This window comes from Aotus nancymaae, unplaced genomic scaffold (genome assembly GCF_030222135.1).
Source record: "Aotus nancymaae isolate 86718 unplaced genomic scaffold, 86718_ANA_hifiasm-v0.15.2.pri h1tg000019l, whole genome shotgun sequence".
Taxonomy (NCBI): Eukaryota; Metazoa; Chordata; class Mammalia; order Primates; family Aotidae; genus Aotus; species Aotus nancymaae.
The window spans coordinates 28224317-28246001 of NW_026988431.1; the positions used below are offsets into that span (position 1 = coordinate 28224317).

The 21685-nt window shown below is 36.7% G+C and overlaps 1 protein-coding gene across 1 annotated transcript in view; it reads left to right on the forward strand.

The window, feature by feature from the left end:
• TMEM108 (transmembrane protein 108) overlaps window positions 1–21685 on the forward strand; it is a 658024-nt gene that overhangs the window by 201878 nt on the left and 434461 nt on the right. Inside the window, exon 3 of the mRNA XM_012451209.3 lies at window positions 21494–21643. The gene's annotated coding sequence lies outside the window, so the exon portion shown is untranslated. The remainder of the gene's footprint in view (window positions 1–21493; window positions 21644–21685) is intronic.

Genomic DNA, 21685 nt, shown 5'->3' on the forward strand with positions numbered 1-21685 from the left:
TAATCTATGCCATCATATCATAATCAACATTTTACTCTACAAGGAATTTATATGGAAAAGTGGCAGGAAGTTCTGTTCCTATTTTTGTAAAAATTATTTTGCATTGCAATAAAATCAATATCTTAAAAAGTCATAGAAATTACTTTTTGAACAATCTTTTTTGGGTATAAATATTTATGTTTAGAATCAATATGCTGCTATCTAACAGTATTTCACTCAGAATTTTTTAAATGTGAGAATTGGTGTTTTCCATTTTCAGATTATAAATTAAGTGACCATTGTCGACTTTAGAAATGTTTCTTTCTTTATAGAAAAATAAGCACTTCAATCAAAATACTCCTGATGCTTTTCTGATTAATTAATTTGGGAGAGGAGGATAGTAAAGAAAGTTTAAGTTTAGTGGTCAATGAAGATTAGTGAGAAATTGATACAACATATCACTAAGTGACAACAATGGAAGGAAACAGACTTAATTGACCAATTTTTTTCTATGCACAACTTTTCAGGAACATATCTGTTCTACAAAGAGGAATACACTTGTTGCCTGGGTGTTTATGAATGTTACTTTAAATAAACTATCAATATTATAACTTTGATTAAAATTTAGCCTCCTGACTACATACCTCACAGCAGCATGGTTTCCAGTGACAGTCAAGGGCACTTAAATGCTTCCACTCATACTCTACCTTGTCATAAGATGTCTGATATGGTTTGGCTCTGTCCCCACCCAAAGCTCATTTTGTAGCCTCCCACATAATGTGGGAGGGACCCAGTGGAGATGACTGAATCATGGGGGTGGGTGTTTCCCATGCTGTTCTGGTGATCATGAATGGGTCTCACAAGATCTGATGATTTTAAAAATGGGAATTTCTCAGCACAAGCTCTTTTTGCCTGCCACCATCCACCTAAGATGTGACTTGCTCCTCCTTGCCTTCCACCATGATCATGAGGCTTCCCCAGCTATGTGAATTTGTAAGTTCAGTTAAACCTCTTTCTTTTGTAAATTCCCCAGTGTGGGGTATGTCTTTATCAGCAGTGTGAAAATGTACTAATACAATGTCCCTTTCTCGGTTTTGCTTGTCCTTTAATATTGAATTACCTTATCTTCCTTCCTCTCATGTTCTACCCAGTGTGAATCAGTTAATGGGTCTCATCTGTCTTCAGAGGGGCTTTTTGACTTTTGCAGTTTATTTACCTGGTTACCCTGTACCTCACCTCTCTGATGGACTCCAGAAAAATTACAATTTTGTAGATTATCCAGCTTTTTCTTATTGTTAGTGTGACAATGACACTTTGTCAGCTTTCTATATTCCAAGAAGACATGAGGGTGCTGTGGTTTTGTGTTAATACACTTTGTATTATGGCCAGTGCAAACATTCAATGCATGTAACCAAGAGAAAAGTTTCAGAAAACAGAACTTAGCCTCTATTTTTCTATTCTGTTCTACTCATTTACCTTTATTTTCTATTATGTGCTCTGTTTCATTTTAAAATGCTGATTATGACCCACTAAATTCATTTCACAATCCACTAATTAGGTCATGAAGTAGTTTTTAAAACCTTGGTCTGATAGAGGAGGCAGATGTATAAATGTATCATTACAATATAATGTGTTAATTTCTACAACAGAGTATGTACTTTACTGATATATGATACATATTATATAGATAGGATTCTTATTTGAAAACATAGAACCCAACTTTGACTAACTTAAGCAGCAAAATGATTTAATAGCATATGTATCATGCAACTCACATATTCAATAGGAAAATTAAACAAGCTGCTTTTAAAATGTGAAGGATCCAGCAGAAGTCAAGTATATGAGAGCATGTCCAGGTCCATACCACAGGAACATGCTTGTTATGACATTGTTACTAGCAAAGTTTGCCCATCCTAATGGCTGAACTTTTGCCACTGCCATTGTCACCACTACAAATAATTTCTGAAGAGTCCCTGTGTCCTTGTGTCAATTTAGAGCTGAAGTCCTGAGTGGGAGTATTAGCTTGGCTGAGTCTAGGTCCCTTACCTGCTCTCTACTTTTCACAGGTGGGTAGGGGGATTATTTAATTCCTTGGGCTTCCATGAGAGAAAATTTACCTTGAAATGGAAAGGTGGCCAAAACATGTCCACCACACCGTATACTATAGTCACTAACATTATTTTTTAAAAAATAAAATCCTTTGATTTCCATTGCTTTAATTTCTCCTGATTCATGCTTGATTCCAGAATTTGTAGCTCAATCCATTTTTTATCTCTCTGAGATCTGGGACTGAAATTCACAACTGACATCTCTATTTAAGTCTCAGGAGCTTCTCCAATTTAGTCAGATCTTAACAGATCCATGAGTGACCTCATAATCTTTCCCACAACACTTGCACATTTGGTATCCCAATGATTAACTCTTCTATCTACCTATTCACACAAGCCAGAATTTTGAAGTCATTCTTCAAAATTAGAATGAACAAGAGGGAATTAGAAAGAATTTCTTCTCCCACCACATAGCTAATTTATCAATTCTTATTGATTTCACTTCTCAAGTGTTTCTGAAATCTACTTACCTCTCTCCATCTCCACCATCACCTTTTATATCCAGACTACCAGATTCTCATCAACTACCAGGCTAATCCACCACCTGCCCCTGTTCTAGCTCCTGTCTTCTACATTCACACATAAGTCTTTTTAAAACACAAATCTGACCATGTCATTCCCATTGCTTAAAAATCATTCAATGGCTTATAAGAACCAAGACTGGAATAAGATAAATCTTTTATAGTATACAGATTTTATTAGAGATTCCATTCTATATTTCCAAAACAGAGGAATTCAGAAGGAAAATGTGCATCTAAGATATGGCAACTCTTTGAACAAATAGCTAGTTGCAGTTTGAGGGTGCTTTTTTTAGTGGTTTTGGTAGTGAGTAGAGTGGGATAATCTCCTAGGCTAGGGACAGCATCAGTGATCACCAATGTATTTAACACCCCCATGTAATTAAAATGACTTTACTCATGATAAATCTCTTTGAGTTACCCACATATATGAATTTAATATTTTGATTCTCAAAGTTGTAGACTCATTTATAAGTTCCATGACATCAAGGATAGTCTTTTATTCACCCAGTTGGTAGGGATGCAGAGTCTGTTAGCAAAAGGCAAAGAGAGGGAAGGCATTCTGAGTAGAGGAAGTTAATTTTGCAGTGGGGATGTGTGCCAAACAGAGGTCTCCAGTCACACAATCCTTTCAATAATTCCTCGAGGGGTTTTTGGGCTGTTATTTTAACCAGTCTAGAATTTCATCTCCCAAAATTCCCTTTCCTATATGACTCTGTGTTAGGTTTGGCCACAAGAAATATTTGCATGAGATTCGGAAAGTGAAGAAGCAAGGTCAGTGTAGGTCACCCCCTCCCACTGCTCCTTGCACACGTCACTAATCTGCTGTCTCACCTTGTTGACGTGGGGCCACAGCCAGACCTCAGCTCCTCCAGCTTCACAAGATCTCCTTCTTCAGTTCCCTCAAGTCCCAAACCAGATGCATATGCAGCAATGTAGCAAAAAGTGCTCGCATTTTCTGTAGATCACCTGTGCATCAAAGTTGGAGGTAGTAAGGAACTGATATGGATTTCAGTTTTTCCCTCTCTCTCCTGCTTTATATCCAGCTTTGCTTCCCTACTGTCAGTTCCACTGTCCTGCTGATGCTTCAGGCCCACCAACAGATGCAGAGGCAACAACCTTTCATAGACGTTTTACCAGACCTCACAATTATGTAAGATCAAATTCCTATAATAAGTTGCTTATTCCACATCATTAATAGTGGTCTGCTTCCATAATAGGACCCTGACTGACATAGTACTACATAGCATTTCACCTAGAACTCTCTTAAATATGCACTTTACTGGATGATTCAATCCAGAGACAAATTGCCAATTCATTGCCCTCACAAGAGGCCAGTTCCAGAGGTGAGGTCATATTTGAAGCAGTACCTCAGGAATTCCCAATACCTGGGCCATGAACCAGTACTGGTCCATGGCCTGTTAGGAACCAGGCCATACAGCAGGAGATGAGTAAGTATCACCACCTGAGCTCTGCCTCTTGTCAGCTCAGCAACAGCATTAGATTCTCGTGGGAGTGCAAACCCTATCATGAACTGCACATGTGACAGATCTAGGTTGTATGCTCCTTATGAGAATCTAATGCCTGATGATCTGAGTTGGAACAGTTTCATCCTGAAATCATTCCACCCTCTACCCCATCCTTGGAAAAATTGTTTTCCATGAAACCGGTCCCTGGTACCACAAAGGTCAGGGACCACTGTAATACAGTATAGTTGTAGTTAAGAGCATGGTCTCAAATGTCAAGGAGATCCAAGTTTAAATTCAAGATCAGCTATTTTCAACTTAACTTGGATCTCTCCCTTAACCTCTATGAGGCTTAGTTCTTTCATTTGTAAAATAGAGACAATAACAGTATTAGTCAAGGTTCTCCAGAGAAAAAGAACATATGGATATATGAGAGATATATATGTGATATATATGAGAGATATATATATGTTCTTATATATTATATGTATATATATGCATATATAATTGTGATATATATACATATATTTTATATATTATATAATAAATAAATCATATATAACATAATACATACAAAAATCATATATACAATATATGATTTATTATAAAGTACTGGCTCACATGATTATGGGAGCTGAAAAGTTCCACAATCCTCTGTCTGAGGCTGGAGATGCAGGAGAACCAGCTGTGTAATTCCATCCAAGTCAGAAGGCCTGAGAACCAGAAGAGCCAATGCTGTAAGTTCCTGTCTGAATGCAGAAGACCGATGTTCCAGCTTGAAAACAGGCAGAGGGAATGAATTCTCCCTTACCTCACTTTTTATTTAATTCAGGCATCTAACAGATGGAATGAGGCCTGCTCACGTTGGAGAGGGCAATCTGCATTACTCAGTCTACCAGTTCATATGTTGGTCTCATCTAGAAACACCCTCACAGACACCCAGAATAATATTTAACCAACACTCTAAGGCACTTCCTGTCCCAGTCAAATGGACACATAAAATTAACCATCACAGACACCTATCTCACAAGATTGTTGTAAGATATGAATAAACACAAGATACATTAAGCACCTAGATTGTAAGGGAAACAAAGTAAATTAATAAATTGTGACTATTATTAAAGAAGAAACACATCAATGTAATAATTTCTCATCTAGGAGTGAAGGGATATTATCTTTTGTTGGGTAATGAACTAGAATCATTGGCTGAGTTTTCCACTAATGTATCTCTTTAAAGAATATCCTTATATTTTTAGAATAACATGAAAGTCAAGTGATTTTTCCTCAGCCTTCATTACCATGTAAGAATGAGCTTTGTGATGACACATGGTAGAGAGGGGGATGGGAAAGCTGCAGAGCAGAGGAGGTGGAGAGCTAAAGGACCTGTTACCGGTTGGCAATAAACATGGTTGATGAAATGGAACCAACACTGGTAAGAATGGACGCATTCTGTCATGTGATGGATGAGGCTTGGAGTCCCACTTCAGGAAAGATGCATGCCTCTGAGCTATTTCATTCGGTGAGCTCAATGAGGAAAATTTTCCACATGCTCGGCGTTTTCTTTTTTTGGCTCTTGTTTTGTAGAATGCAGTCTGCCCTTATCCAAGCTGCTGATTGCTTATTAAAGGCGTAAGGAAGAGCAGAGCTCTCCCTGTGGGACACACAAGCCGAACCCTCAGAAGGTTCTCATCAGCACAAGGAGGAAGATGCTCTGCAACAATGCATTGCCCTGACATTTGGTTGAAGGACATTTGTGGTTCTGTACAATACCCAAGGGTACTATTGTGCTGCAGAGAGATATGAGTGGTTTTCTTCCAACAAAGGGAGAAGAGAGGATTTCAGGCCAAGTTTAGGCTTTGGTACAAACTAATTAAAAAGCAACCACAAGGAAGAGAGGAAAGAATCCTAATCAATGTGACTCTGAGGAATTTACTCCTTTTAATTGTGTTGCAATGTGGCTAGCTCTCCAGAAGAAAATACTGCTTCATGCTTCACTATCATGAAATTTTATCAAATGCTTATGTGCATTTTTATGAAGAAAGTCATTTTTAATAATATATCTTAACGATAGAATTAAATAATGGCTCTGACTCCAAAATTCAATAGCCTTAGGTTATCATAAGAAAGATAATAAAATATTCATTTCTTTGTAATTAGTCTGAGTTAGAGGTAAAATGAGAAAAAAAATTTGTAGCTTTGAAGTACTGGTTTGAGAAAGATGCTCTCTACAAAAGAGGGAGAGTAATGGCACTGTGTTTAATAAAGACCACAAGGTCATAAAACATGGCTATTTCACTAATCTGCTTTCCAAACTTCAATTTGTCTGCAAGCAAATATGACCATTAGTGCCCACCCTTTTTAATCACATATTTTACTACTATCTCATATGCTCTGTGTTTATTTTAAGTTTCACATAGCCTACAGTTCAAAAACAGAAATTCTTTGAAAGGTAATCCATATTATCCTTCCCCCACAAAATTATGATGTGTTTGAAATTATGGGTCTGTTGTTTACATCCACCATGAAGACAAAGTTCTTCATTTTTTCTGAGTTACAATCCCCTTTGAAAATTTGATAAAAGACATAGATATCATCTCTAGAATAAAAAGCCCCTACACAATTTGCAGATACACCCTAAATTTGCATGTAATACTCAGGAGTTCAAGAACTCCTTAAGGCACATCTTTGGGCTTCAGCTTGAGAGCCACTGATTCAGAGGGTGGATGGTTATTTCCAATTTGGCATGGATACAGGAAGTTTAGCAGAGATTTGAGATGAGAAACAAATGACTTTTTGAGTATTTTAGATTTAAATAGTCACAGGCTAGTTTTAAAATGAAGTTCCAGAATACTGGACATACCCATGTCCAAATATAATTTTAAAAGGATCATTTATTGGTACCATATTTCTGAAAAGCAAATTGGTAATATGTATTAAGAGACTTAACAATCTTCATTAATTTCGACTCAGTCATTATAATTTCAGAAATCTGCTCGAAGGAAATATTCAGATATGTGAACAAAGATACATGTCTAAGTAAGTTTATGACACTATTATTATTATTATTATAACAAGAACTTGAAAACAACTTAGATGTTTAGGAGGGGAAAAGCAATGGGCGAATAAATTAATTTCATCTGTATAATAAATTATTTACAGCTGTCAAAAATTTGTGTTTTTATAAGAATATTTCATGGCATGGGCAACTACTTAAAATCTAATGTCAAGTTAAAATGGATAGAAATGATTTATATTATCTAAATGAGGGAATTAAAAATGAACGAGAATGGGTTTTAAAAGTCTGCATGTGTGGGAATGGTGTACATTAATTGAAGAAATCAATAATCATTGTATGCCTACTATGTGATAGGTAATATACTCTGCATATATCAAAGTAATGTGTATTATTAGAAAAAACAAAACCCACATGTTTTATCTATAATAGCTAAAAGATACTTGGAACTTCTCTCACACTGATTCCCAAGTATGTTTTATTTTCTCACTATGATGCAACCTCTTGTAGATAAAGGATTCCATTTAATTCACATTGATTGGGGATTTCTTTGTTTTTTCTTTTTTATTATTATATTTTAAGTTCTGGGGCACATGTGCAGATAGTGCAGGATTGTTACATAGGTATATATATGCCATGGTGGTTTGCTGCATCCATCTCCCCATCACCTACATTAGGTATTTCTCCTAATGTTATTCCTCCCCAATCCCCCCCCCCACCCCCTGCTATCCTTCCCCTAGCCACCCCACTGCCCAACAGGCCCCGGTGTGTGATGTTTCTCTCCCTGTGTGCATGTGTTCTCATTGTTCAACATCCACTAATGAGTGAGAACATGCGGTGTTTGGTTTTCTGTTCTTATATCAGTTTGCTGATAACGATAATTTCCAGCTTCATCCATGTCCCTGCAAAGGTCATGAACTCATCCTTTTTATGGCTGTATAGTATTCCATGGTGTATATGTGCCATATTTTCTTTATCCAGTCTATCGATGGGCATTTAGATTGGTTCCAAGTCTTTGCTATTGTAAACAGTGCTGCAATGACCATATGTGTGCATGTGTCTTTATAATAGAATGATTTATAATCCTTTGGGTATATACTTATTAATGGGATTGCTGGGTTAAATGGTATTTCTATTTCTAGATCCTTGAGGAATCACCACACTGTCTTCTATAGTGGATTGAGCTAATTTACACTTCCACCAACAGTGTAAAAGTGTTCCTATTTCTCCACATCTTCTCCAGCTTCTGTTGTCTCCAGATTTTTTAATAACCATCATTCTAACTGACATGAGATGGTATCTCAGTGTGGTTTTGATTTGCATTTCTCTAATGACCAGTGATAAGCATTTTTTCATATGTTTGTTGGCTGCCTAAATGTCTTCTTTTGAAAAGTGTCTGTACATATCCTTTGCCCACTTTTTAATGGGGTTGTTTTTTCTTGTAAATTTGTTTTAGTTTATTGTAGATTGTGGATATTAGCCCTTTGTCAGATGGGTAGCTTGCAAAATTTTTTTCCCATTCTGTTGGTTGCCTGTTCACTCTAATGATAGTTTATTTTGCTGTGAAGAAGCTCTTAAGTTTAATTAGATCCCATTTGTCTATTTTGGCTTTTGTTGACATTGCTTTTGTTGTTTTAGTCGTGAAGTCCTTGCCTATGCCTATGTCCTGAATGGTATTACCTAGGTTTTCTTCTAGGGTTTTTATGGTGTTAGGTCTTATGTTTGAATCTTTAATCCATCTGGAGTTAATTTTTGTATAAAGTATAAGGAAGGGGTCCAGTTTCAGCTTTCTGCACATGGCTAGCCAGTTTTCCCAACACCATTTACTAAACAGGGAATCCTTTCCCCATTTCTTGTTTTTGTCAGGTTTGTCAAAGATCAGCTGGTTGTAGATGTGTGGCATTTCCTCTGAGACCTCTGTTCTGTTCCATTGGTCTATATCTCTGTTTTGGTACCAGTACCATGCTGTTTTGATTACTGTAGTCTTGTAGTATAGTTTGAAGTCAGGTAGCATGATGCCTCCAACTTTGTTCTTTTTGCTTAGGAGTGCCTTGGCTATGTGGGCTCTTTTTGGTTCCATATGAAGTTTAAGGTGGTTTTTTCCAGTTTTGTGAAGAAGGTCAATGGTAGTTTGATGGGGATAGCATCAAATCTATAAATTACTTTGGGCAGTATGGCCATTTTCACGATATTGATTCTTCCTAAGCATAAGCATGGAATATTTTTCCAACTGTTTGTGTCCTCTTATTTCTTTGAGCAGTGGTTTGTAGTTCTCCTTGAAAAGGTCCTTTACGTTCCTTGTTAGTTGTATTCCTATATATTTTATTCTCTTTGTAGCAATTGTGAATGGGAGTTCACTCATGATTTGGCCCTCTGTCTTTTATTGGTATATAGGAATGCTTGTGATTTTTGCACATTGATTTTGTATCCTGAGACTTTGCTGAAGTTGCATATCAGCTTAAGGAGATATTGGGCTGACACGATGAGATCTTCTAAATATACAATCATGTTGTCTACAAATAAAGACAATTTGACTTCCTCTTTTCCTAATTGAATATCCTTTATTTCTTTAACTTGCCTGAAGGCTCTGGCTAGAACTTCCAATTCTATGTTGAATAGGAGTGATGAGAGAAGGCACCCTTGTCTAGTGCCAGTTTTCAAAGGGAATGCTTCCAGTTTTTGCCCATTCAGTATGATATTGGCTGTGAGTTTGTCATAAATACCTTTTATTATTTTGAGATACATTCCATTGATACCTAGTTTATTGAGAGTTTATAGCATAAAGGGCTGTTCAATTTTGTTGAAGGCCTTCTCTGCATCTATTGAGATAATCATGTGGTTTTTGTCTTTGGTTTTGTTTATGTGATGGTTTATGTTTATAGATTTGCATATGTTGAAGCAGTCTTGCATCCCTGGGATGAAGCCAACGTGATCATGATGGATAAGCTATTTGATGTGCTGTTGGATTCGGTTTGCCAGTATTTTATTGAAAATTTTTGCATCAATGTTCATTATGGATATTAACCTGAAATTTTCCTTTTTAGTTGTGTCTCTGCCAAGTTGTGGTATCAGGATAATGTTGGTCTCATATAATGAGTTAGGGAGGATTCCCTCTTTTTGTATTGTTTGGAATAGGTTCAGAAGGAATGGTACTAATTCCTGTTCATACATCTGATAGAATTTGGCTGTGAACCCGTCTGGTCCTGGACCTTTCTTGGTTGGTAGGCTATTAATTGCTGCCTAAACTTCAGACTTTGTTATTGGTCTATTCAGGGATTCAACTTCTTCCTGTTTTAGTATTGGGAGGGTATAAGTTTCCAGGAATTTATCCATTTCTTCTAGATTTACTGGTTTATATGCTTAGAGTTGTTTGTAGTAATCTCTGATGGTGGTTTGTACTTCTGTGGCTTTGGTGGTGATATCCCTTTTATCATTTTTTATTGCATCTATTCAATTCTTCTCTCTTTTCTTTTTATTAGTCTGGCTACTTGTCTATCTATTTTGTTGATCTTTTCAAAAAACCAGCTACTGGATTCACTGATTTTTTGAAGGCTTTTTTGTGCCTCTATCTCCTTCAGTTCTTCTCTGATCTTAGTTGTTTCTTGTCTTTTGGTAGCTCTTTAATTTGTTTGATCTTGCTCCTCTAGTCTTTCAATTGTGATGATAGGGTGTCAATTTTAGATCTTTCCTCAATTCTCATGTGGGAATTTAGTGCTATAAATTTCCCTCTAGATGCTGCTTTAAATGTGTCCCAGAAATTCTGGTACATTGTGTCTTCATTCTCATTGGTTTCGAAGAACATCTTTATTTCTGCCTTAATTTCATTATATATCCAGTAGTCATTCAGGAGCAGGTTGTTCAGTTTCCATGTAGTTGTGTGGTTTTGAGTGAGTTTCTTAATCCTGAGTTCTAATTTGATTGTACTGTGGTCTGAGAGACTGTTTGTTATGATTTCCATTCTTTTGCATTTGCTGAGGAGTGATTTACTTCCACTTATGTGGTCAATTTTGGAGTAAGTGTGATGTGGTGCTGAGAAGAATGTATATTCTGTTGATTTGTGGTAGAGAGTTTTGTAGATGTCTATTAGGTCTGCTTGGTCCAGACCTGAGTTCAAGTCCTGGATATGCTTGTTAATTTTCTGTCTTGTTGATCTGTCTAATATTGACAGTAGAGTGTTAAAGTCTCCCACTATTATTGTGTGGGAGTCTAAGTCTCTTTGTAGGTCTCTAAGAACTTGCTTTATGAATCTGGGTGCTCCTGTATTGGGTGCATATATGTTTAGGGTAGTTAACTCTTCTTGTTGCATTAATCCCTTTACCATTATGTAATGCCCTTCTTTGTCTCTTTTCATCTTTGTTGATTCAAAGTCCATTTTATCAGAGACTGGGATTGCAAACCCTGCTCTTTTTTTGCTTTCCATTTGCTTGGTAAATATTCCTCCATCCATTTATTTGAGTCTATGTGTGTCTTTGTATGCAATGGGTCTCCTGAATACAGCACACCGACGCGTCTTGAGTCTTCATCCAATTTGCCAGTCTGTGTCTTTTGATTGGAGCATTTAGTCCATGTACATTTAAGGTTAATACTGTTATGTGTGAATTTGATCCTGCCATTTTGATACTAGCTAGTTGTTTTGCCCGTTAGTTGATGCAGTTTCTTCATAGTGTTGATGGTCTTTACCATTTGGTACATTTTTGCAGTGGCTCGTTGTGGTTGTTCCTTTCTATGTTTAGTGCTTCCTTCAGGAGCTCTTGTAAGGCAGGCCTAGTGGTGACAAAAATCCCTCAGCATTTCCTTGTCTGTAAAGGATTTTATTTCTCCTTCACTTATGAAACTTAGTTTGGCTGGATATGACATTCTGGGTTGGTAGTTCTTTTCTTTAAGGATGTTGAATATTGGCCCCCACTCTCTTCTGGCTTGTAGGATTTCTACTGAGAGATCCACTGTGATTTTGATGGGCTTCCCTTTGTGGGTAATCTGACCTTTCTCTCTGGCTGCCCTTAGCATTTTTTCCTTCATTTTAACCCTGGTGAATCTGATGTTATGTGCCTTGGGGTTGCTCTTCTTGAGGAATATCTTTGTGGTGTTCTCTGTATTTGCTGAATTTGCACGTTGGCCTGCCTTGCTGGGTTGCAAAAGTTCTCTTGGATAATATCCTGAAGAGTGTTTGCCAGCTTGATTTCATTCTCCCTGTTACATTCAGGTACACTGATCAAACATAGATTAGGTCTTTTCACATAGTCCCATATTTCTTGGAGGCTTTGTTCATTTCTTTTCACTCTTTTTTTCTCTAGTCTTGCCTTGTTGTTTTCTTTCAATGAGTTGATCTTCAATCTCTGATATCCTTTCTTCCACTTGATCAATTTGGCAATTGAAACTTGTGTATGCTTCACGTAGTTCTCATGCTGTGTTTTTCAGTTCCATCAAGTCATTTATGATCTTCTCCAAGCTGGTTATTCTAGTTAGCATTTCATCTAACCTTTTTTCAAGGTTCTTAGTGTCTTTGCATTGGATTAGAACATGCTCCTTTAGCTCAGGGAAGTTTGCTATTACCCACCTTCTGAAGCCTGCTTCTGTCAATTCGTCAAACTCATTCTCCATCCAGTTTTGTTTCCTTGCTGGTGGGGAGTTGTGATCCCTTGGAGGAGAAGAAGCATTCTCATTTTTGGTGATTTCAGCCTTTTTGCACTGGTTTCTTCCCACCTTCATGGATTTATCTACCTTTGGTCTTTGAAGTTGGTGACTTTTGGATGGGGTCTCTGAGTGGATGTCCTTTTTGTTGATGTTGAAGCTATTTCTTTCTCTTTTTTAGTTTTCCTTCTAACAGTCAGGATCCTCTGCTGCAGAACTGCTGAAAGTCCACTCCAGACCCTGCTTGCCTGGGAACCACCAGTGGGGGCTGCAGAACAGCAAGGATTGCTGCCTATTCTTTCCTCTGGTAGCTTCATTCCAGAAGGGTACTTGCCAGATGTCAGCCAGAGCTCTCCTGTATGAGGTGTCTCTTTGGATATATGGGGTCAGGGAGCCACTTGAGGAGGCAGTCTGTCCTTTATTAGAGCTCAAGTGCTGTGCTGGGAGCTCCAGTGCTCCCTTCAGAGCTGCTTTGCAGGGAGTTTTAAGTCTGCTGAAGTGGAACTAACAATCGCCCCTTTTCCCAGGTGCTCGGTACCAGGAAGGTGGGGCATTATTTATAAGTCCCTAATGGGCTGCTGCCTTTTTACAGAGATGATTGATAGGGCATTTCTTTGAGTTGGGTGCTGTTTTAGGTGCTGAACTTGTCCACCAGTTTTTCAGAAGTTCTTAGCAATAGTCAAAGTCTTGTAGAGTGCTTTATAAATTCCTGTTGAATTAAATTCTAATGACAAAGAAGTGCATTTGTGTATTAACAAAATGAGATAAAGCCTAAACCTTCTTTTCAATAATTGTGAGATAGTAGATATCTTACTTTTATAAGTATGTTTCTTCTTCTTCTTCTTTTTTTAAAGTAGCTAATATTACCTACCTTAAATTGCTGATGACAGAATTAAATAAAATATTGCATAGAAGATGTCTTTTATAGTATTAAGCAAATAGTTGACCTGAATGAGTGTTTCCTTTCCATTTCTTATCTATAGATTAAACCATATAAAACTGCTGATATTTAGTCTTTTACCCACAATAATGGCAGTTTCATATGGTTCAACTTAATAATTAATGATTAACTATAATATGCAGTAGAACCCCTGATAAATTATATGAAAAGCTATAGCTGTGGATTGGATCAGAAAGGGAAAGTCTGATGTGATTACAATGAATTAATTCAACAAAATTCTGAGAATTAAAAATGTTGCTTAATTTTAATCTGGGGTAACAATCATATCAGTCATGTTTCAAAATAAAAAGAGTAATAAAATCTGGGAGACATATACAATTGAAGGTTGGAGAAGGCCTTATTAACTAGAATTGGAAACCCAAGTGTCCTATAAGAAAAGTCAGACCTATTTGACTACATGAAACTTTAAAAAAATCATATTAAAAAAAAATATATATTGGTTTATCAATTGATTAATTTCCTTTCTTTTATCATTAGAATAAGTGTCTGAGAGAAGATATTTTTGTGTATTTTTTTATTGTTGAATCCTCAGTACATAGAAACATGTCTGACACATATTAGGTATAATAACAAAAAATTACTATAAAGTCAATTAACAAATAATAGATGTGGGACAAATGTTTGCAACAAGAGAATAGATTAATAGTTCTAAGGCAAAAGGGTTATGAAAAATTAACAAGAAAGGGACATATAACTCAACAGGAAAATGGGAGAATCCAAATGTCCAAGGAATATATGAAAATATTACCAAACTAATACATAACATTACCACTTAAGACTGTCAATAATGGAAAAGAATGACAATCTCTGTTTTTGATAGGGTTGTAGGGGAAAGGGTGCTATCATAGGTGGCTGGTGAGAAGGTCAATTGCCTCAGGTGTTGTTGGAATACAATCTGATGTTATTTGTTAAAATTAAAAATGCATATATATTTTGACCCACAAATACATCCTTTAGGTATCTGTTCCATAGAAATGAAAGCACAAGAATGTTTATGGCAGCATTATTTTAGAGGTACAAAAGAAAACAAGTAGAAACAGTGTGATTTCCCATCCATAGGAGAGTCGTTGAATAAATTACAGCATATTGTCATATAAAATGTTACACAGTTGTTAGAGTTATTGTCGAGTACAAAAAAGCAATACTCAAAAATATGTGTATGTTCACATTTTTGCAAGATAATGACAAAACCTCTCTATGTGTATATTTATATTCATATACACATTATAAATATGTATGTACATTACAGATAGTGGTTTATTTATGAATACAAGCATAAAGAATAACATGAAAGTATATACAGTAGGCTGTTAGTATGGATAACTTTTGTGTCTATGAGGAAAGAATAGAGATTGAGAGGGAGTATATGGGAAAGGAAAAGCTAAACCAAAACAAAATACTGCATTAACAAAATGGTATGTATGATACGATCACACATATTGAATTTATGTAAAGTTAAATGCAAGTATATGTGTGTATAAACATTTTAAAAGAAAAAATAACAAGCAGAACAAGAAAAGGGAGCCATAGCCATTTCAGTGCAGCTTACATGTCTTGGTGCAGCCATAAAAAAAGCACTGTAATACCACATTGGAAGTGGGAAATAATATACAAGCCCATTCTGAGGGGAGATGGAGAGGGATACAATTCCACCATTAGATAAATCAAAATGAGTTAAGTAAACCCAAAGAACTTGCTCCTAGAAACCATAAAAAAGTCAACAGGGAATTATTAGTAGAAGAAAATGAAAGTAGAAAATAATAAAAACCACCACTGTGAAGCACATTTGTTAGAAGCCAAATTCAAGCCTTTAGTTGAATTTCATAACAGAGAAGCCCTAAAGAGAAGCAGAAGACTTTAACTATAGCATATAAGATATAGTTCTGATCTGATAGTATCAGATTTCTAAGGTATGTTCAAGCTCTGAAAGTCCTTGATTCTAGAATGCAATGGGGATGATCAAACATTCATTTTTCATACAATCATGAATTTTGGAGCCAGACAGGCCTTGAAGGATCTATTCAGTAGCAAGTGCAAAAGGTTGGTTTTTTTTTTAACATTTATTTTTTAATGATTTTTGTTGTATTTTATTTATTTCTTTTAAATTTTTGATTAACACATAATTAGATGTATATTATCAGGGTACATATTATAAACTGATGCATTCATATAATCAAATCAGGATAATTAGAATATCTATCACTTTATGTATTTATCTTTTCTTTCTGCTGAAAATATTCAGATTATTCTCTTCTATTTCGAACTACAATCAATGTTAACTGTAGTCACTCTACTAATCTATGAAACACCAGATATTATTTCTTCTATCCAAGCATACATTTGTACCCAGTAATCAAACTCTCTTCATCACCTTCTCCCCCTATGCTTCCTGGCCTTTGGTAACCACAAATCTACTCCCTATTGTGATGAGATCAATTTTTTCAAATTCCCACATATGAGTGAGAATATGAGATATTTATCTTTCTGTGCATGGCTTATTTCACTTAACATAATGACTTCCAGTTCTATCCGTGATGTTGTAAATATTTATTGCATGTTAAAAACATATAACATAAAACTTACCATTTTAACAATTTTTAAGTGTGCACTTAGTGGCATTAAGTACTGAATTAAGAATGTGAACTATAGGCTGGGTGCAGTGGCTCATGCCTGTGAGTCCAGCACTTTGGGAGGCTGAGGTGGGTGGATAACGAGCTCAGGAGTTCAACCTGGCCAAGATGGTGAAACCTGTCTCTACTAAAAATACAAAAATTAGCCTGGTGTGATGGTGGGCAATGTAATCCCAGCTACTCAGAAGGCTGAGGCAGAGAATTGCTTGAATGCGGGAGATGGAGGTTGCAGTGAGCCCAGATGCGCCACTGCACTCCAGCCTGGGTGACAGAGCCAGACTCCATCTCAAAAAAAATAATAAATTAAAAATAAGAATCTTAACTATATTCTTGTGTCAAAGGATTTTTAAAAATTGGCCCATTGAGGGGAAACTAGATGAAGATACACAGGACTTCTCTGTATTATCTTTGCAACTTCCTGTAAACTAATAATTATTCCACAATTACTTTTTTTTTTCCAAATGGGCTTTCTGTGTGTTCTTTAGGGGTTTCCTTGCAGGTACAGGAGAAATTGCATGAGCAAAATTCCAGGTATGGTCTCTACCACTCACCTTCACTCAGAATAGCTCCACTTTTTCTCTTTTACACACTGCACTTCTATATGAGATGTTTGAAATTTCATGTTAAGAAATGTTCCCATTACAAAAATTAGTTTTGAAAGTACTCATTCTATCCATTTATTTTACTGATTAGGAGACATAAATTTAGTTTTCCAAGGTTAATAAGCTAATAAACGGGAGGGCTAGGACACAAATTTAGATCTTTTGACTTTAAGTCTAGTTCTCTCTTTACTATACCATACTCCTTCCATTGAAATAAAAAGATTTTTGTTTTCATTCCTGGCTCTGTCACCATTTATTATAACTTAAAATGAACATCTGATAGCAACACAGATAATGTGCGTATTATACACATGGAGGAGTTCAGAATAGACCTGAAAACTCAGAAACCTAGGATTCCAGATTCCAACATCTTCATGTTTGTAACCTTGATCAAATAAATTTGTGTGCATAAGCCTTAGTCTCCTGGAAGGATATGCAACAAAAGATAATATACCTGGCCTGGGTCTCAGAAATCTAAGGTAAAAGTAAACAAATCTCTGCATTTCAATTCAATTCAATTTTCAATTTCAATCCAGCAAATATTTAGTAAGTGTCTACGAAGTTCCAGAAACTATGGTAGACACTGTAGATGCAATGGTAAACAGAACATGTCTTTGCTCTCATGAGCTTACTCCCTGAGAGGTTGGAATATAGTCATTAACCCAATAAGAAAACCTAATGAATAGTTATTTCAAAGTGAGTTACAGGAGAAAGAGAAAGGAAAAGAAACATCACAATGAGGACGTACAAGAAAAAGCGAACTAAAATTGGTGAAGGCAAGCTTCCCTGAAGAAGTCATGTTTGAACTGAATCTATAGAATGAATAAGAGTTAACTGGACATGCTTGTGGATAGCTATTGGTAAATAAAATTATAATTTAAATAGTTCCTTAGGGAAGCTTTGTTGAAAAGATAACTTTTGTAGAGAATATAGTATTATTTGGATTCAGCAAACATACCTTTCTGCTGTCAAGCTCACCATCCTTCAACCATAGTAGACATCACTGATCAATTACAACACACTTTCTGGTAAATCCTGATGTAGCTACTCAATAGAGGTTCCAGGTAGCCCTTGCCTATTGGTCAAAACTGGCACTAAAAACGAAATGAATTTACCGTCTTGGGTGTAGTGAAAAGATCTCTGGCCTCAAATTTCAAAGTCCTGAATTGTAGCTGTATGAATTTAATAATATAAGGAGACTGGTGAACATTTAGGCAGTTTGTCTCAGTCCCCAAAGTAGGTGACAACAAATACTCCTGCCCTTCCTGTAAACTACATGAAAAGGTCCTGTGGGGTGAGGCTTCTTTGTGTTCCACTCCTTAATTATAGTCAGAAAAGTAAGCTCAGAAAACATGTCTTTCGGCAGCACCAAAATTTGTGAATTTGCCTGAGGATTATACCCACATTTTGCTGAGACTTACAAAATTGAAATGAAGAAGAATACAAGTACAGAAGGTATAAATTTTAAGCCAGAAGGGCTGATATTAAAACTTTGCAGTCACATCAAATCTGCATAACTTAAAATTTGTGAGGGTTCCCACCTTTATAGGTTACAAAGCCACAGCAATGTTCTCTGAGCAATGAAGACTCAATTATGCCAAAAACTCTGGTTGATTTGGAACATGGCTGCTTTCTAGAACTTCTGTTCATTTTGTATTTAAAAATGTATATTAGTGTCATTTTTATAGTTTTTTCTAACCTGTACTTTCTATAAGAACATGTGCATGCCACCTGAAGTTTTGCCAGTCCTAACGCTGTAGCTGCTGGCAAAGGATTACTGGGTTTCAAAAGTTTTTTTTCTTTTTTCAGTTTTTCATCTTGACACATGATAATATCTTGCCCAAATAATCTGAGGGCATATTTTGTACTGTTGTAGAAAATATTTAGCTTGCTAAGTATTTCTAAGTTTGTTGCACCTCTTTCAAGTAATTTTCTAACTTGGCTTGATGTTTCCTGAATATAAAGACCCTCTCTTGTACCAGTATTTGCAGAATTAAATTCCTTAAATTTGTGCCTTTAATGTCAACTCTTTTTACACTGTTTTGAAGAAGTTTCTGCACTGTTCTGTGTACATCTTGCGATAATAAAATTTTCAATGTTCAAAAAAAAAAAAAAAAACCACTGACTGTTATACAATTGCAAAGTATGTCTTAGATGGCCCATGCTCTGGTTAGAACCATGCGGTACCCTATATCACTCAATACCTTCACTGCCAGCAACACAGTGCTGGTAAGATGAACTGTGGACTCCAGAGTGAACCTACCTTAACTTCGTCTAATTGAAAAACAGACACTTTATTCTGGATGAAATTTTCATACTCTTGACTTCCACAATATTATGATGAATAATTGGTATTATGCTAGTAATAGTGATTGCCTTTAGCATTTAATTATATATCTTACCCAACTACATGTTTTTTGACTGCGGTCTTTCATATCAGTGCCAAATTATGAGAGCTACAGAGGATATTTCAATTTAAAACGTGGAAAGGATGCTAATTTTAATTCTACTATATAAGTGTATTGGCAAATGAGTCAAAATGGCACAAGTAACCATGGATGCTGGCACAACTTTTACTCCAAAGGAAAATGAAGCTGTATCTTCTCTTTAGCTGTTGCCATTTTCATCACACTCTCCTCCCTCAAGCTCTCAGTTTGAGAAGTATAAGAGGGGTGGCAGGCAAAAGTTGTATGGTGGTGCTCACCAATGTTTAAGACGAGAATATAGTATCCCTAATATCCTTTTATGAAGGGTGAATATATGAAGAGTGCCATGACACAGGGCCAAAGCAGAGCTCCTGCTATGACCTACACACTTGGGAAGCTGTGTTTGCATAGCTGTGTGTGGTAGGGGGTGTGGAGGAGGTAGGTATGTGGTGCTTCATGATCTGATTGTTTCTGCTCCACTTACCCCCACCTGTTAGGATTTGCCATTTTGTCATAATTCCCTACAGAGTTTTCTTTTCTTTGTTCATTGCTACTCCCTTCTCATTGACTCCCAGAGTATTCTCAGCTTTCTATGGTAGTGTTGAAATGCAAACCTGTGCAATTGAAACCCTGAACAACTGTGGACCTGTGAAGGGCAGCCCTCCAGAATCCCCATAGATTTTAAAAAATAAACTCTCCAACTTCTCCTACATGTATACGTGTATTTCATATATAGTCAGACTATATAAAGGTCCCCAGGGAGAAGCTGTAGCTCCCAAGACTCTACAGGAAGCTGTTCTGCCTGCTATTGGGACTACATGGAATCTCTGGGAACTTTCCTTTGGGTGGTCAGCAGGATTTTAATGTTTGGAATTAGTGTTTTAAGGAAGTGTGACTTTAACCAACAGACCAAATAGTTTGGGATTTTGCTTGTCTGTTTGTTTCTGTTACACTTACATCTTGCCCTAACGTGTTATGCATATTTTTGTCTCTCTCACCTTCACCTCTAATTATCACTCTGTCTCTCTCCATCAGCAACACAACTGTGGACCCTTTCATGTGTTGCATTTCTCAACATGACCTAGCATTTCATATAAATGAGCTGAATTCCCTGTGCAAGACTTTGTTTTTGACACACTTTTGTGAAAATATTGAAAACTTTGGTTCTTGTTTCTTTGAATTCTCTCAAGGGTTAACTGTATTTTAACCTTTTTCCCTGATGGCTTAGAGTCACCTTTATGACCCAGCCATGCATGGTATCCCTGTGTGGCTGTCTGCAGCCGCTCATACTGCCTTTAATATATGGATCTCTGAGAAGCTGGAGGGCTCACAGTGCATGCTCATGAAGAAGCATGGGGCCAGGAATCACTGAGTCTCCTCTTATCTATAAATTATACCTTCTTGGTGGGGATTCAGGGAACCAGGAAGAAAACTTCCCAGGAGAGCCCAGGAGGGGCTGTGATAGCAAAGAGATGTGTGACCCTCTAAGACCAGGTTGCTAGGGTTGGAGAATAAAAGAAGGAATGGGGAAAAGGTGCCAGGCTTTTTCTGATATTTCTTCTTGTCCACCTTTTATCTCTTCCTCCTTTCTAGAATGTTCTGAAAGGCATGCTTTGTATCTGTTTCCAGTCCTGGGGGCCAGGTTCTACTCCTAGCTTCTATTTTGCCCTAACCTTATTGACATCCTCTTCCTCTTCCTCCTTTCTCATCTCCTGGGTTCTCCTTTTGCAAAGCTGAGTGGGCAGGGCTGGGTCCAAGCCAGGCAAATGCAAGGTTGCTGAATGCCACTTTTTTATATACAGGATAAACGTTTTCAGATTTCACAGAAGAGGATTGTCACTTTATACATTTTAAAGAAGAGGAAAGTACTTCTATAAACCAATAAGAAAAATTCTCCAACTTTTAGTGGGCTAACCTGTAGGAATCCATTTTTTTAAATAAAATATGTCCTTTTTAAACTGCATGTTATTAGCTACTAGTACTTTGTAAAATCAGTGTATCTAACCAAAAATTTTAAAATAATAGAACAGAAAGTATCAGAGTTCATGACACATAGTAAGAGAGAGTAATGTTGCATGAAAAGTTAGATTTAGTAAAATATATACAAAGGTATGGGTATATGAATGAGGTTACAAGGTTAAATGTATTTCTTCCTATAGGTGGTCGGCAAAATATTTGAGAATTACTGAATCCTAACAATTGCAACTGGCAGTCAACTTGGACACTCATGTGGGCCTCCCCTGGGCCTGGGAAGGTATCTGAAGTGTTGGGGTCAAGGTGTCCTCCTGACATTGCTGCCCAGGAACCAGGTGAGTCTTTGAACTCATGAGTGAAGTCCTGCACCTCTTTCA